The sequence below is a fragment of the Procambarus clarkii genome, chromosome 57 (genome assembly GCF_040958095.1).
Source record: "Procambarus clarkii isolate CNS0578487 chromosome 57, FALCON_Pclarkii_2.0, whole genome shotgun sequence".
Taxonomy (NCBI): Eukaryota; Metazoa; Arthropoda; class Malacostraca; order Decapoda; family Cambaridae; genus Procambarus; species Procambarus clarkii.
The window spans coordinates 10,491,061-10,509,008 of record NC_091206.1 but is presented as its reverse complement, the minus strand read 5'-3'; the positions used below and the strand labels follow the sequence as shown (position 1 = coordinate 10,509,008).

General features: G+C 45.3%; 1 non-coding gene across 1 annotated transcript; it reads right to left on the bottom strand.

The window, feature by feature from the left end:
* Positions 1–17,201: 17,201 nt before the first annotated feature.
* On the bottom strand, positions 17,202–17,285 carry TRNAL-UAA (transfer RNA leucine (anticodon UAA)). The gene has a single exon. It is a non-coding gene; the product is annotated as a tRNA-Leu (tRNA).
* Between the last annotated feature and the right edge of the window lie 663 nt (positions 17,286–17,948).

Sequence of the window (17,948 nt, the reverse complement as noted above, 5' to 3'; positions counted from 1 at the left end):
TCTGGTCCTAATAAGGAGGGGGAGAAAGGCACGAGGGAGGATTAGGCCTCCTTGTGTTCGTTCATATTTCCTTCTAGGGATCTTTTTTCCTCTTCTCTGGCTTCCTTTGGCCAAGATTTTATGGCCTCGTTTGTGAGGCTTCTGTAACTCCTGAAAGGAACGGCCGAGATGTGAGACACGGCGCCCACTTTCTCCTCCCTAGGGTTATCCATCGTTGTCTGGCGAGCACTGGGACCTGCTTGGGGGAAGGTGGAACATCAGCGGAGACCTACGGAAAATAACATTAGGGATATTTATGACACGGTATCTGGGGAGAGAGGGGTTGGAGGGGATGATAATACTCCCGCCCGTCACCGCACGATGACGCTGAGGAGCAGAAAATTGGTGTAATTCGTTTTTCATTTCTCTACATAAGAGGGAGATCGGATCTAGACGCTAGCCAGTCACATAATGGAATGTATGGATGAAGAAGGCAAAGCGAAGAAGAGAGGGGAAGAGTGATAAAGGGAAGTTAGTGGAGGGGCAGACATCAGAGGAGACAGAGTGAGGTATCAAGGAGGGAAGAGAGGCTGAGGAGAAAAAAAAACATTTGAAGAAAGAGAGCGCAAGTAATGGTCCGTTATTGAAACGCCAGCTAGACTTAAAAGAACTCACACACACACAAAAAAAATATCTTTTAATTTAAGAAATGAGAGATTAGGAGAGGGATCCCTCTGTTAAGAGGGATTTGGTATAATATACTAGACCGCTTGGGGAACTCAGAGAAGCACATGAAGCACTTAGGAATGTCCGACGCTGCTCACGCAGGAACCGCTTAGTGCGGTCAAATGCAGCAATAACACTGCCAAGGGAGGTGCAGATCTGCTGAGAAGCCGCTGTGCTACCTCTTCCCTTAAGCGGTTCCTTGATTGACTTATGCTTTACTTAGTGACCTCTAACCTACTAAGTGGTCCTTGGAAAGCTCTTTGCCTCTCTAAGTGGTCCCTGGTCAAATATGGGAATCCCAGAGGCGTCAAATCAAAACTCTAATTGAAAACGACACGAAATAATCGAGTGAATAATGGAAACAAGGGAACACCCGCCTATTTTTTCTTCACGGAAGAGCGAGTTCGGGGAGGGACGGGGTGTGAGGGGTGAGGTGGTAATGGAATGGGTGCTTTTACGTCCACTGTTGTTATGTGCTGTTTGCTTGCGTGCTGTTTGCTTGCGTGCTGTTTGCTTGCGTGCTGTTTTGATATTTGTGTTTTTGTGCTTGCATGCATTTGTGAAAGTGCTTGCATATTTAGATTTACACAAGTGTTCGTGTTTGGTGTGTGAATGTTTCTCTCTCTCTCTCTCTCTCTCTCTCTCTCTCTCTCTCTCTCTCTCTCTCTCTCTCTCTCTCTCTCTCTCTCTCTCTCTCTCTCTCTCTCTCTCTCTCTCTCTCTCTCTCTCTCTCTCTCTCTCTCTCTCTCTCTCTCTCTCTCTCTCTCTCTCTCTCTCTTTCTCTCTCTCTCTCTCTCTCTCTCTCCAGAGAGAGAGAGAGAGAGAGAGAAGAGTTAGTGGTCAATAAGAACAGGCTGCACATTTAAGAGATTGACGCTAACACAATAGGAACTGTGAACTTTCAGGTGATAAGAAACAGGTGGGAACTGAGCCTTATGAGAGTGCTCTGAAGGCTGGACCTGGAGCGATGCTCGACCTTACAAGCACATCTAGATGAGCACGTCCCGTTCAGTCCCTAAGGTGAGCCATAATCCCAGTCAGGAGTGCTCTGGCAAACTCATTTCAGACACATTTTTGTCTGGTGTATAACCCACCTATCCCTTCCCCCCTACCCCCTTCTCGGTGCAAACTATCCCCTCTTCTCCAACCCCCTCACCAACCCAAGTGTATTTCATTCTTTTTTCAGAACTATTGTTTATTGGCAATTGTTTATTGACGCTTTCACTCTACCTAGTTAAGAATCCCCCCCCCCCTCATCAACATCCCCTCCTCACCCTGCCCATCCTACGTCTTGTCCTATACCCCGTCCTTCCCTATCTCCCAATCCATCCCATCCCCTCCTTTCCTATCTCCCAGTCTTTCCTTCCCTCCTTCCCCATCTCCCAGTCCTTCCCTCCCTCCTTCCCCATGTCCCAGTCCTTTCCATTCCTCCTTCCCCATCTCCCAGCTCCCAGTGTCGACGCAGTATTGCTCCCCATCTTAACACGTGTGTTTACCTCTGGAAATATGGCACGTTAAAGCGTCCTGGAAATTGTTCTCGTGTGGGACAAAGCGCCTCAAGTGATTGAATTGTGTGTGTGTGTGTGTGTGTGTGTGTGTGTGTGTGTGTGTGTGTGTGTGTGTGTGTGTGTGTGTGTGTGTGTGTGTGTGTGTGTGTGTGTGTGTGTGTGTGTGTGTGTGTGTGTGTTGTGAGGTTGGTGGCCTTGATCTGCAGCCTTGTTCCCAGTATTGTTATGGTGTTATGACCCCACATACACCTGTATGATCATAGTGTGGCTGGTGTATGATGTGTTCAAACTGAATAGTGAATTTTTTTCGACAATATACTATTATTAATTGTGTATTACCAATGTATGTCAAATATACCTATGTATATTATATTTCAATACCATGAGTTTTTGCCATGTATTTGTGGATATATATTGGATGTGTAGTGAATTGCAGTAGCCTTATTTCATGTAGCTTGGAAAACACCATTATGTGCTAATGTTATGGAATGCTATGTATTGCTCTATAGGATATGCTATGGGTATTATGATGTAGGATGTATACATTTAGGTCTCTGATGTATTACTAGCATGTATACCGTGAAATATCCATTTCATTATTGTTCATCGCATTGTCCTCTTGTACCAGAGAGGCAAGGTTTCTGTTACTTATTTTGGTATATGATGCTTTATATTGTATTTATGTATACTTATGTATAACGGCTGACCGGGAACGTCTTAAAATCCTCCCTTAAACCCCTTCCCCTCATGCAATCTGTCCTAGCCAGTGTTTCCATGTCTTGCTAATATGAATTCCCTGTTCACTTATTTATATATCATGATATAACTTATTATGTAGTTATTTATTGATATGTATTATTATGTAAAGTTGTGTATTGTAACCTTGTTTAGTTATATTATGAATTAGAAGTTAATTACTGAGGAATATCTATATATATGAGCTTGTGACAGTGTCGCTCTCAGCCTGCTTGCCTCCTTGGCGGTCACTTCTCTTTGAGCTTCCTAGTCGGGTGCATTTATGTCGCTCTGGTCCGGGTTTAGTGGCTTTATTTGTGTTAATTGACTGCTAGGATATTTAATAATATGCAGTAGTGTATACCATGGATCATTTCTACCATTGTACATCATTTATACCAGGTGTTAGGTGCTTCTATATATATTATTGAGGTGGGTACCTGAGGATCTAAAGTGATGCCATTGTTCTATGTATGATATTGATTCCTCATCCTCATTTGTTAATGATTGTGACATCACCATCCTGTATTGGTATTATCAGCATAATAGTCACTAGTGTCCCACTGCGCCAGGATAGAGCCTGGTGTCAGCTAGAGCTGATTGTATGTAGTTTTGAGGCCTGTTGATGATCAGGCAAAGCTTTAAGAAGCTGGATTAAGTAATAAAATGTGAGTTATAGAGAATGTGTTTTTCTTATGGTGTTTTGGTGACTTATGTTTTATGCACAGCAAACTGGAATGTTTTTTGCTAGTCTTTGACTCCCCTAGACGCCTATTGATATTTAGCCTGGCTATGTTTTCCAGCGATACTGTTGGTTCAATCCCCTATAAGTTTAAATGAGGGTCCATAACATATGGAAGCGAGGCAAAGCATGTTTTTTATTATTTACATTTTTTGTGTAGATTAAATTGAACCTTTACAGCATGTATGTTCCGCATTTTTTATATGGTATTATTATTATTATTATTATTATTATTATTATTATTATTATTATTATTATTATTATTATTATTATTATTATTATTATTAGTATTATCACAAGTCTCTGTTGTCTAGTGGTAGAGTATGCAACTGGCAATGCCAAGGTCGATGATTCACACCCACCAATAGTCCTAGTGAATTATCTCATTATTATTATTAATTATAATAATATTATTATTAACTTATTATTTATTGTTAGTTTATGATTACTTATATGTAGGATTAAACTCACACAAATGTAATTGTGAATTTGATGTAAAGAGCTACATGAAGTCTTTTACACTCTCCTGAGCGCCTTGTCAAGGCATTAGTTGTTGAGATGTAAGTCTCGTCTCGTAGGGGCCTCGTAGCCTGGTGGATAGCGCACAGGATTCGTAATTCTGTGGCGCGGGTTCGATTCCCGCACGAGGCAGAAGCAAATGGGCAAAGTTTCTTTCACCCTGAATGCCCCTGTTACCTAGCAGTAAATAGGTACCTGGGAGTTAGTCAGCTGTCTCGGGCTGCTTCCTGGGGGTGGAGGCCTGGTCGAGGACCGGGCCGCGGGGACACTAAAGCCCCGAAATCATCTCAAGATAAGAAGATAACCAACATACACTCAGACCATGTCAAAACACTCAGAAGAGTGCCAAAGACTTGCTGTAATTCTTTACATAAATTTCACAAATACTTAAGTGTGGCTTTTTATCCCACTTTATTATGTCTGAGAGAAGACATTATCTTTACTTACATTAATATTACTATAAATTGTAGATCAAACCACACTAGAAAGTGAAGAGACGACGACGTTTCGGTCCGTCCTGGATCATTCTCAAGTCTCCACTATAAATTGTATTTATTATTAGTATCCCCTCGTGATATTTTTTTATGAGTTAACCCTTTTATGAGTTAACTGTACATAAAGTTAAGTATTTCCTGGTGTTAAGCGCCACCGTAGCACCCTTGTTGTTGTTTTAGATTTAGCTATTCCGAACGAAATGTCCATGTAGCACGGGCTATAGTGAGCCCGTAATTAAGTTTTGTTATTCGCGATAACCTTGTTACTGTGATATTTGGGTCAGTGTTTTAAATAGAGGTGGGGTTTCCTCCTTTTCACCCGTTTCTTTTTCGCTTCTGGTTTAGCGCACTGGTTTTAGTCTTGTTTTAATAACATTATCTTGGTGGTGGATGTAGATGCAGAATGTTCACTAGTGAGTCCCATTCGTTAACTGCTTTTCTAATCATTGTAGTCGCTGTGGATCTTGCATCTAATGCAGCCGCTGTCGTTGGATTTATGTTGAGTTTGATGCGCAGGGCTTCAGTAGCTTCACATTCCAGTAAAAAATGCAATAGTAGCGCCTCTGCTTCTGTTTCCACAGATATGAGACTCTAACTATTGGGTTTATTACCTCCCAGCAGCACTTGTAACTAAGTCTGAGTCTGTGTATGGCTACTGCAATATCTCTGGGTATCATTTTCCAAGGCATGAAAGAGGAGTAACCAGTGGTTTGTAAGTACCACTTCGCAGTGGGTCTTCCTTCCGCTACTTTGACTCTGTGGCGACGTTTGATAGTTGGGAGTATTTTCTTCCTGATTTGGTCTTTAACCTGTGGACCCGTAGCACCAGTCCACACCTTATTTATCCCTTAAAAGGTGTGTGGTGAGCCAGGCACCCGGGGTCGCCGCCTCTCCGGGGAATGGCTCCAGTATAAACAGAAGTTAATGGCCCACAACGCTTCTGAGCCTCTCACTGGTAATGTAAAGTCCTCCTCCTCCCGCCCTCACCCTCCTCCTTCTCCTCCTCCTCCTCCTCCTGGAGGTCCAGGCGGGACACCATTCCTTGGCTCCGTACTCGTATTCCTTCCAAGAGGTGTGTTGTCATATTGGCTTAGCGCTCTCATCTGATAATTCACCTTCCCGCTTATCTCTCTTGATTATCCCACTTGCTCCAATCTCGTGATCCTTCCTCCTGCTCCTCACCGTTGCTCTTCCCTCCTGCTCAATTCCCACGCACATACCTCCTCCTCCTCCTCTCTCCTGCTCCTCTATTCTCCTGCACCATTCATTGTTCCTCCATTTCCCCACTTTGCATAATGTGTCACTTCAGGGCCAGCCAGCACAGACGCCATCACATGGAGGTTGATCACCTTACCTGCGCCTGCTGAACCTGCTGGATAATACTGCTGCTACTGCTGAACCTGCTGGATAATACTGCTGCTGTTGCTGCTGAACCTGCTGGATAATACTGCTGCTGCTGCTGCTGTTGTAGCTGCTGGATAATACTGCTGCTGTTGCTGAACCTGCTGGATAATACTGCTGCTGTTGCTGTTGTAGCTGCTGTTGTAGCTGCTGGATAATGCTGCTGCTGTTGCTTCTCTTGCCTCAACTGTATTTCATGTGATTCTTGCAACTTTAGCTCGATCTTTTTACACATGCACTGTAACCATCCTCATAATACACATAACTTTCCTCATACATGGTTTCTCTCCGCGTACATTTACCTTCTTATCCAAAACCGTGACTCTCTATCATACACTGACTCACCTCATACACTATAACCCTCCTCATACACCGGCAGACTTGACATACACGTTGGGTGTTGCCAGGCAAGCATCGCCCTTCCTGCCTGATAAAACTGTGTCGGGGCTTTCCTTTCGTTCTTTGTAAAGGCCATTGTTATCCCTTTATTCTTTGTTTTCGCTGACGCTCTCATTCCCTCTCCTACTTTTATTCTGTATTTGATTGTTCATCTGGCTGGCTGCTATCTCTCTCTTTCCACTCTCCCTCCTCTCTCTCTCTCTGCTCTCTCTCCAATCTCTCTGTCTCTCTCTCTCTCTCTCTCTCTCTCTCTCTCTCTCTCTCTCTCTCTCTCTCTCTCTCTCTCTCTCTCTCTCTCTCTCTCTCTCTCTCTCTCTATCTCTATCTCTCTATCTCTCTCTCTCTCTCTATCTCTATCTCTATATCTCTCTCTCTCTCTCTCTCTCTCTCTCTCTCTCTCTCTCTCTCTCTCTCTCTCTCTCTCTCTCTCTCTCTCTCTCTCTCTCTCTCTATCTCTATCTCTCTATCTCTCTCTCTCTCTCTATCTCTATCTCTATCTCTCTCTCTCTCTCTCTCTCTCTCTCTCTCTCTCTCTCTCTCTCTCTCTCTCTCTCTCTCTCTCTCTCTCTCTCTCTCTCTCTCTCTCTCTCTCTCCTCCACTTTCTCCCTTTAGTCTCTCTTCCCTCTGTCTTTCCCTCTCTCTCTTTCTCTGTACTCAGTTGTGCTTGCGGGGGTTGAGCTTCGGCTCTTTGGTCCCGCATCTCAACAGTCAATCAACTGCTGAACAGATCTCTGAGCTTATTAGGTTCTATCAAATCTACATATAAAACTGTGTATGGAGTCTTCCTCCATCACATAACTGCCGAATGCATTCCATTTGCTAACTACCTTGACACTGAAAAAAATATTTCTAATGTCTCTGTGTCTCAATTGGGTACTCAGTTTTCACTTGTGTTCTATACTTGCGTTCCACCCGCGCTCAATAGTTCGTCTTTGACCACCCTAGTTCCTTTGAAAATTTTGTAGGTAGTGATCATATCTCCCACTACTCTCTCTCTCTCACAGTGTTCAAATATCACAAGTTACTATATCGGAATATGTATATATCAATAGGTTTCCCTCTCGTCCCCTCCCTCCTCTCGCTACAGCACTCCCGTCAAAGAGCCATTGTTCGTGTGCCTTTATTCATTTACGCGTCTAGCAATAAACAACCATTGTAGCCCCCCTCCAATTAGTTTATTGTTAGAGGCGACGCTGCTTCTCACTCCGCCTCCCCGCCCCTCTGGACCCCCGCATCCCGGCTCCGTTTTCTCTATGGCTTCCAGTGTTTTGTCCGGGAGCGGTCTTGTATTGGGAGAAACCTATGGTGGAGAGGGCTTTGTGTGTGTGTGTGTGTGTGTGTGTGTGTGTGTGTGTGTGTGTGTGTGTGAGTGTGAGTGTGTGTGTGTGTGTGTGTGTGTGTGTGTGTGTGTGTGTGTGTGTGTGTGTGTGTGTGTGTGTGTGTGTGTGTGTGTGTGTGTGTGTGTGTGTGTGTGTGTGTGTGAGATACAGGAGAGAACATAGGTGGCACAGAAGAGATCACAGGCAGAGAAAAGATCGTTGGCAGTAGAAAGATAACACAAACAGTGGGGAAGGCAAGCAAGATGGTGTGGTAGAGAACCCATGTACCTGGAGGATGGCTGGAGAGGTCCTCGGGAGGTCTTCTACTCCTCGAACCCGGCCAGAGGCCAGGCTCGACTTGTGATAACTTGGTCCAACAGGCTGTTTCTTGGAGCGAGCCCATATATCCACTACAGCCTGGCTGGTCCGGCACTTCTTACAAGAATCTGTATAGATGCCTCTCGTTGGTGTTGAACAATTGAACACAGGCGTTGTAGAAGAGAAGACAGGTGGTGATTAAGGGAACACAGGTAGTAAAGAAGAGTACACAGATGGTGAAGAAGGTAACACAGGCGGCGAGGAAGGGATGACAGCATGTGCCAGAAAGAAAACAGGTGGCGCAGGGCACTTAAGAGACCAGGTAAAAAATAAGATAATTGAGACAAGTGACAAACAATGAACTACAGGGACCAGGACTACGCGCTGTAAAAAGCCTCCCTCAACTTCTTTATGTATGAGCGCCGGTCCTCCCCCACCCTCACTCTACCCTCCCCATCTGACGACAGCTGAATGATTGTTATATTTACATCACATAGAAAGGCGAAGAGTAAGGGGGTGGGCATGATTAAAAAATACAAAAGGGTGAAATAATGTAATTACTATATCAACACAAAATACAAACGAAACAATTTATGTTTGTATATAAATGGGGTTTGTAAACGTGGTTGTGAGATATGAAACAAATTACAGGGTAACAGTGAGTGAGTGGCTCGCTTGAGTGTTTCAAACGTAAGTTATATAAATTCGCGAATGAGTTTTGGTTTATATAAATAGGATCGGCCTCGTGTTGGCCAGTACGCTTCCTGTAGTTTCATTTCTTATCTAACAAATAGCAACTTTTGGTCTAGAGTTATTGTTTTGTTTAAAAAGAAAACTTTTGCTTTATTCATTTGGAGAAACCCGTGGTACGAGGAAACTAATGACTTCTTGTCAGACTTGAATAAAATTCATTACATGAAACTTCCTCGCGAAGAGATATTATTAGACAAGAGAGTCTTAGGAGAAGTGTGAGATACTTGAGACCTAGTGTGACAGGAGATACTTCATGGAGAGTGTAAGAGGAGACAATGGGCAGATATATTGTAACCTGAGATACCTGGTGAGAGAAATAGTGTGACTGAGGAGAGGGAGAAAGAGAGAGAGAGAGAGAGAGAGAGAGAGAGAGAGAGAGAGAGAGAGAGAGAGAGAGAGAGAGAGAGAGAGAGAGAGAGAGAGAGAGAGAGAGAGAGAGAGAGAGTGAGAGAGAGAGAGAGAGAGAGAGAGAGAGAGAGAGAGAGAGAGAGAGAGAGAGAGAGAGAGAGAGTGAGAGAGAGAGAGAGAGAGAGAGAGAGAGAGAGAGAGAGAGAGAGAGAGAGAGAGAGAGAGAGAGAGAGAGAGAGAGAGAGAGAGAGAGAGAGAGAGAGTGAGAGAGAGAGAGAGAGAGAGAGAGAGAGAGAGAGAGAGAGAGAGAGAGAGAGAGAGAGAGAGAGAGAGAGAGAGAGAGAGAGAGAGAGAGAGAGAGAGAGAGAGAGAGAGAGAGAGAGAGAGAGAGAGAGAGAGAGTGAGAGGGTTAGAATAGTAGGGGAGTGAGAACAAACCGCCCAAAGAGGGTCGCCCCTGGTGACTTCATTACCTGGCATGTTCACCGGGTGAACTCATGAATGAACATGATTCGCATTTTTATCTTGTCTTTTTAAACTTAGGAAATGTCACTGGAGCAGATAAAACCCTGAGGGAATAGTGCCTCAGTGAGATTAAACATTGCTGTGATGCTGGTGGTCTCTGGCGGGTGTCCGCTGAAGCACAACTCCGCTATGTTCTCCTGGCTGTTCTTGCAGAGGTTGAGCTGCAGCTCTTGGGTCTCGGTCTTCACAACTGTGACCTTAATAATGGTTATAACATGAGTACGATTACAGAGACTATACGATATCTAAGAAATGGAATAATTTACCAAAACTCTTGCTAGAATGAATTGACAGTCACGTGCGTTCTGTTGGAAGAACTTTCAGTGTATTTATGTAAACATAGTTTATAAAACCCTTGTTATACACCGGAATAACCATTTTGTTCGTTCAGATCTTAGCGCTGGTGTTCAGGTTGAGTCATAAGGGTCTGGATCATACGGATCCGGGAAGGTCAATTTACTCAGTTTTCAGACTGAACATGAGTGACCTTAGAGTTTTCAGAGTGGACATGAGTGCCTTTGGAGTTTCCACTAACGTCAGTTTGTTTCACTTTTCATTCTCCTGTGGTGGCCCAGGTGAAGCAAAGTTAAAAAGGCTAAAAAGATCTTCCAGTTTGTTGCAACAATTAAATGATAATATCTGGTAAACAAAATTATGTTTAAGATAGAATTATCACCGAAAACCTCAGTACTACTGTTTTATATTTTCACAGATAATTTGCATATTGTCATAGCTAATTCCTTTGTCAGAGCTGGTTACGGCGACACACTCTGCTTTCCGGTTTAAAATAACAGTCAAATTAAGAATGTTTGATCTATTGACCAACTATATGCAGCTAGTGGTTGCCATGGAAACAGTGGCTGAAATTGGACGTAGTTCATAATTTTTCGTCAACTTTCAATATATATATATATATATATATATATATATATATATATATATATATATATATATATATATATATATATATATATATATATATAGTGTCGCAGTTCTATATATTCGAGACTTGAGAATCGACTTGAGAATGGTCCAGGACGGACCGAAACGTCGTCGTCCCTTCAATTTCTAGTGTGTGGTCTGGTCAACATATATATATATATATATATATATATATATATATATATATATATATATATATATATATAGTGTCGCAGTTCTATATATATAGAACTGCGTTCTATATTATATATATACGTTCTATATATATATATATAGCCGCAGGCAGCCGTAGCAGTCGGTCGTGCAGGGGGTTGGGTCCCACATTTGTGCCCATTCAACAAGGATAACAGTGCCTGAGGAAGTCAAGAATCGACTCGTGTCTGTGTTAATACCTGCTGAAGACTCTTAGAGGGTCGAGGAAGCCTACCTCTCCAGCAGTGCAACAGAATCAACTGTAAAAGGTGTGTTGTCCTGGCGGGAGGCGTGCTAGGGAGGGGAAGGACACAGGCCTGGGTGAGGGTTATCTCAGTGCCTCCATAAACAACAGCCTCCAGGCGGGGAGGAGGCCTCATGTGGAGGGGGGGGGGAGTGAAGGGGAGGCTCACAAACCTGCTTGTATTCCAGCAGACTTATAAGTGAATGTGTGCGTCTTTTCAGATGAACGGTGAGTTTGTAGTGATAAACATAATGCACCTGTGAAACTTTGTGCTAATTGTGTGTGACCGGGATACCTTCTCCCCCCCTCTCCCTAGCCTCCCACAGGCCTCGCCAGCCCACCCAGCTACCCTCTCCCGGCGGCTGACCCGACGACCATCGTCCACCCCACGACCACCGTCACCCCACGCAACCCTACGCCCACCGCCACCCCAAGCAACCCTACGCCCACCGCCACCCCACGCCCACCGTCACCCCACCCAACCCTACGCCCACCGCCACCCCACGCCCACCGTCAGCCCACGCCCACACACGTCACACGCCCTACGGCTCCCTCACCAGGAAAGGGTGGAAGGACACATGTGGTGGGGTCAAGAGACTGGGACACCAGTGTGCCAATAAGTGCTTGAAAAAGATAAGTTGAGTCCAGTCCTGTGGTGACTGGACCATTGTGAGTATCGTGTTGAGTGCACCACACCCAGTGAGCCAGGACACATTCACCAGTGTTTAGTGACAAAAGGAAATTATCCAAGTGTTACGTGCCACATCAACCCTCCCCCCACCCCCTGAGTGTAGTGCCTCCCCCCACCCCCTGAGTGTAGTGCCTCCCCCCACCCCCTGAGTGTAGTGCCTCCCCCCACCCCCTGAGTGTAGTGCCTCCCCCCCAGTGAGTGTAGTGTCTCCCGCCCGCCCACTCCACTTGTGTAGTGTCTCCCCCCCCCTCCGTGTGGTGCAGTGTCTTCCGCTCCCCCGCCCCCACCTCCCACGATCAGGTGGTCGCGCCTTCCCCTCCGCGGCCCCCCTCCCAGACCGGGCCAGCGCAGCCTCCCAACCCCCACCCACCACCTCCACGAGCCCACCCACCCCAGACATCTGCCCAGACATGGCGCATAGTATAGGGGACAACCTCGTCCCCCCCAGCCAGGAGGGAGAGACAAATACTCCAGTGCAAGGTGACATTCACTTTACCTAAGGGGATGGCAGAAGAAGCCGCTACCAGCCAGCTCACCCCTCCCGAAGCCAATCAAAGGAGAGGCACATGCAGTGGTTGTGGGAACAACGTCAGCATCAACTCTGTCTCCAGAGTCATACGCCAGCATGGTGACTGTCCTGGGTCAGGGAGGCCTCCCGTGGGAGGAGGCAGCACTCAGGAGCCTGTTGCACCAGTAAAAATCGCAACAGATTACATTACAACAGACGACCTGCTAGAGGCAATTAAAGCAACGTCAACCAGGACACTCACCCACATCCCAAAGGCCTCTCGCCCTTTTGCTGCAGGGAAATACACGGACCTCATCGCAAAAGTCAACAGAGGGTCGAATAACCTTGATGCACCTGATACCATCAAAGCCTGGCACAATCTGTTACTTTTTGGCAATGCATGCTTAGGTGTGCCAGACAGAGGAGGCAAGACACTGGCCTCATCCGTCAATAAAGCAATTAGGGATTTTCCTAGGGCTGACAACCTAGTCCGCCTCCCCAAACACACCAAACACCGCCGAGGCAGACCAAGTACGACAATCAGCGACAACAGAAAATTAGGTACCCAAGTCAGCAAGAAAATTGAAGAGGGCAATACAGTCGGGGCACTCAGGTTGATCACAAGTGAGGACAAAATTTTGCCCAGGGATGAAACCACAGCCCAAGCACTGAGAGAAAAACACCCCCTCAGGGCCGTAGGTGGACCTCCCCCACAGGTCAGGCTCGCCCCTAACCAGGAACCTCTCGTCCTCCGGGAGTCAGAGGTTTATAAAGCTATCGTTTCATTTCCCCCGGGCTCCTCAGAAGGCTACACAGGGGTAAGACCTCAACATGTAAAGGAAATGGTGAACCCTGTTCTTGGCCCAGCTGCAGAAGCGCTCCTGACAGAAATCACATCGTTTGTCAACAACTGCCTCGCCGGGTTAATCCCTGATGAAATCAAACCATTCTTCTTTGGTGCTTCCCTATGTGCCCTTAAAAAGAAGGGGGGAGGGATCAGACCCATTGCCGTTGGTAATACCCTTCGCCGCCTAGTTGCAAGGGCTGCTGTCAGAAGTATCCGAACGGAAGCAGCCACCATGCTGCAACCCAACCAGCTGGGGTTTGGAGTCCCCCAAGGCTGTGAAGCAGCGGCTCATGCTGCACGAGCCTACATTAGCTCTCTTACTGAAGACCAGGCAGTAGTAAAATTAGATTTTAAAAACGCTTTCAACTCGGTCAAAAGGGAAGCAATCCTCACTGCAGTCCAGGAACATTGCCCAAGCATTCTCCCGTTTGTGTCAGCAGGCTACAGCAAAGACTCAACCCTCCTGTTTGGCAAACATGAAGTCACCTCAGCAGAGGGAATTCAACAGGGTGACCCACTTGCACCGTTCCTCTTTTGCATAGCGGTTCGAGAAATTACAACCAGACTGTCCAGCGAGCTCAACATCTGGTTCCTGGATGATGGCACTCTGGCAGGCACACAAGATTCCCTGCTAGAAGACCTACAGCTGGTGAAGACACGGGGGGAGTCCATGGGTCTCGTTCTTAACCCCTCCAAGTGCGAAATTATTGCATCTAGTGAAGTAATCATTAGAGCAGTGAAATCAGTTTTACCAGAAGCCTCAGTCGTTAAACCTACCGACAGCACACTACTCGGAGCACCTCTGGGCCACAATGCCATTGCTGCAGTCCTTGACGAAAAGTTTAGAGACCTAAAGAGGATGGAAGAGAGAATTGGGGACTTGGACTCCCACGATGCCCTCTACCTTCTCACAAAGTGCCTTACCTTGCCCAGGCTAACATACTTCTTAAGGTGTGCACCAACTTTTGGCAACCCACTTCTAAATCAATATGATGAGCTCCTCAGGTCAATATTCAGGAAGGCGCTCAACCTAGATTTAGATGACAGTCAGTGGGACCAAGCAACACTACCAGTGAGATTTGGAGGGATAGGCATACGAAAGGCAACTGAGGTAGCACTTCCAGCATTCTTATCCTCATGTACAGCAGCCAACGAATTGGTAGGGCAGATCCTACCAGAGTGTATGAGAGAGACAGCGGGAACTCATGATCAAACGTTCATCGAAGCAGCCAGATAATGGGACACCATTGCACACCCTCAACCCCGACCACAAGTCCCAAAAGACCACAAGCAGGCCCACTGGGATAGCCCCATAATGGAAAAGACTGTCACAGCAATGATTGACAACGCTGATGCTGAAAACAAAGCCCGCCTCCTAGCGGTAACAGCACCCCACGCCGGGGATTTTTTATTTGCTGTGCCCAATGCAGCCCTGGGAACTCGCCTCAGTCATGACGCTCTCCGCATTGGAGTTGCTTTTCGCCTTGCCGCCCCGATCCTCACCGAACATAGGTGCATCTGCGGAACAGCGATGGCAGACCAATATGGTCGTCATGGTCTGGTATGTCGTAAATCACAGGGTAAAATCGTAAGACATGAAGAAGTCAACGACATCATCAAGAGGAGCCTCGCCACAGCCCGCTGCCCGGCACAAAGAGAACCACACTTATCCAGACCTAACGACCCTCAGAAGCACCCTGATGGGGTCACCTTGCTACCTTGGAAGGATGGTAAGCAAGTGGTATGGGACTACACGTGCGCTGCCACACTGGCCAGTACCTACCTCCACTACAGCACACGTGAAAGCGGTGGTGCTGCTTCTTTCAGGGAATCGCAGAAAATTATTAAATACAGAGGTCTAGCACACTGCTACAGCTTTGTTCCGATCGGCTCGGAGACCCTCGGTTCGTGGGGAAAATGTGCATTGAAGTTCCTGAAGGAATTGGGGGACAAATTGATCAGCGCTACAAAAGACCAGAGAGCAAAAAGTTTCTTGTTCCAGCGCCTCAGTGTTGCGATTCAGAGGGGGAAATGCCTGTTGCGTCTTGGGCACTAGTCCAACTTCAGAGGAATTCGAAGAAGTGTTTGACTTGCAACAATGATCGAACCCGTCTGTGACATTCATCAATGTTTCCCATTGTTGTGTTTTTCAAGAGATCCATAACCTTTAAGCACCTTTTTGCATTATTATTTTTGTATCAACCCATGTATATCTTGTAACCATCAAATGCACAATAAAGCACAAAAAATAAAAAAGGAAGGGGGTGGTAGGAGAAAAGCACACAGAAACTGTACTGGAGGGGATCTAAATATTCCCTCTAATGCGTTATGCGTGGTTTCCTCCGAGGCTATGGGTCCCCCTTCTTCCAGCTAGAGGTGGTACTCCCTTCCATATTTTATATATATATATATATATATATATATATATATATATATATATATATATATATATATATATATATATATATATATATATATTAAAGTTGATATAATGCACTATAGTGATATAGGGCATTAAGTTGACATAATGCACGCCAAGTTATACCAGACATCACTTGATACTTATCGCTGTAACACTGGAATTGACTCATTTTATATTGTTAAATGTTATTAATATTTGGTATATATATATATATATATATATATATATATATATATATATATATATATATATATATATATATATATATATAACAGTACAGGACGTGAAGCAGAATCTCTTACGGTGTATATAATTAGTGCTGGCTTATAGGTAATAAACTGGGGCTACGGGGTCGGCGTGGTGTCCGAGTCTGATGGCGGAGAGTGCGATCCTCCTCCTCCGTGTTGTGATATTTCCTCCAGAGATATTTGATTCCGATACCATTGTGGCAGAAAACAAATATTGGGGGATCATCGGCGTTTCTCACATCGCCGATAATGCCGGGAAAAGTTGCCTGCAAAAACGACGCCTCTTTGGCGAGTAATGTTGATGCGAGGACCAGCGCCGCGTAGGTCCGTGCCGTCCACACCTTAACGAGGTACACTCTTGCTACCGATATTCCAGGCCTCAACAATTGACTGTAAGCTACTACAGTGAACGTCGGGGAGAACGACGCTTCGTGTCGATCTTGATAGTTTGCAACGTCAAGAACGAAGCATTATTTTCTCCCTCTGGTAGTGTGGAACGGAAGAAACAAGATTTAGTATCATCCTTGGGTAAAGTGTAGAGCAGGAAGCCATACTTCAAGTTTTCCCCGTGGGATGAATTGGTGAGGGGGAGAGGGAGGGGGAATGAGGTAACCTTGAGATGGTTTCGGGGCTTAGCGTCCCCGCGGCCCGGTCCTCGTTGCTGGACTGGTGAACCAGGCTGTTATACTCAGCTGCTCGCAGCCTGACGTATGAGTCACAGTTGAAATTGGTTGAAATTGAAATTGAAATAAGTTTATTGAGGTAAAATACACACAAAGGGATGAGGTAGCTCAAGCTATTCTCACCCCGTTTAGTACAACTTGTTCATACATATATAGAAACACACGTCACAAACAATATACATATTGACGAACATTCTGAGAGCTGAACATATACATTTCTTCCTTTACACAAGTAGTATGGTATCAGACGAACACACAAATACTTTTATGACTTAGGTATACAGTATAGACAATTTGCAAGAGACAAGCTGATAATTAAAAATAAAATTACAGTCTTGGTGCAAAATTCTTATATCTCTCCAGAATATCCGCAAGGAAGGGAGCCGTTTGAGGGCTGGACCTGGACACCGCCAGGACTCCAGCGGTCGTCCACACAAATACCTCCCTGTCTGGCCACGACTCTTCCTATGGGGGAGAGTTCGAACTGGTGACCGCGTGAACACCGGGTCCTACCTAAAAAACAAATGAACAAATCATCAAGGACCGTGATGAGGGTTCGAACCTACGCCCGGGATGATCCCAGACGCGCTTTAATCAACTGTACCTTATATTGCCTTGTATCAACAGCCTGGTTGATCAGGTAAAATATTCCCTGTCGTGTCAGGTGTGGGGTTCGAACCCACGCACTCTTACGAGTACCAGAGCTTAAATCTGGCGCCTTAGACCGCTCGGCCAACCTGACAGTTGTACGTCTTGAGGAATGAACTTCATGACCATCCTTGTAAATATCGTCCGTGTCCTCTTGATGGCGGATGAAACAAGCATAGGGATGATAACATGAAATGTGTGCATAATATAGTCAAGCACAGCAAGCAGCAGGAAGCCTGCAAGCATGTTAGGTGTCTCCTCCATCAAAGATACAAAAAATAGTAATATAACATTACCACATTAGGTGAGTACATGGAAAGTGGGCGGGGCCCAGATATTACTGGCGGTGGTCAGCCCACACTAATTAATCTGCAGCATTTACGCCTTTCTGCAGGAGAAAGAAAGTTAGATTAAACGAAAGAAAGAAATTCTCGCCCTTCAGATACAGCCACAAGAACCTTGTGTTTTCAGTGATAAATTAACTCTCACAAAGATATGACCAAGTTATAATTAAGTATCTTTCATATTTGTGGAAAGATAACGAGGAAAAATTTGATTAGAATATTATTTTTCCTTTGAAAGATCTTCCTCGGTAAGACATTTCTCTGCTCTCTGCCTAAAATGGATAATTGAGTTGGCTTGCCTCAGATTATCAACAAAATTCTTTATAAGCACAATATTGTATTTCGACCCAGTATACACCTGACGTTGTTGGCAGTGTTCACTTCAGTTCTCTCTGGCACAGTCTTCCTCACCC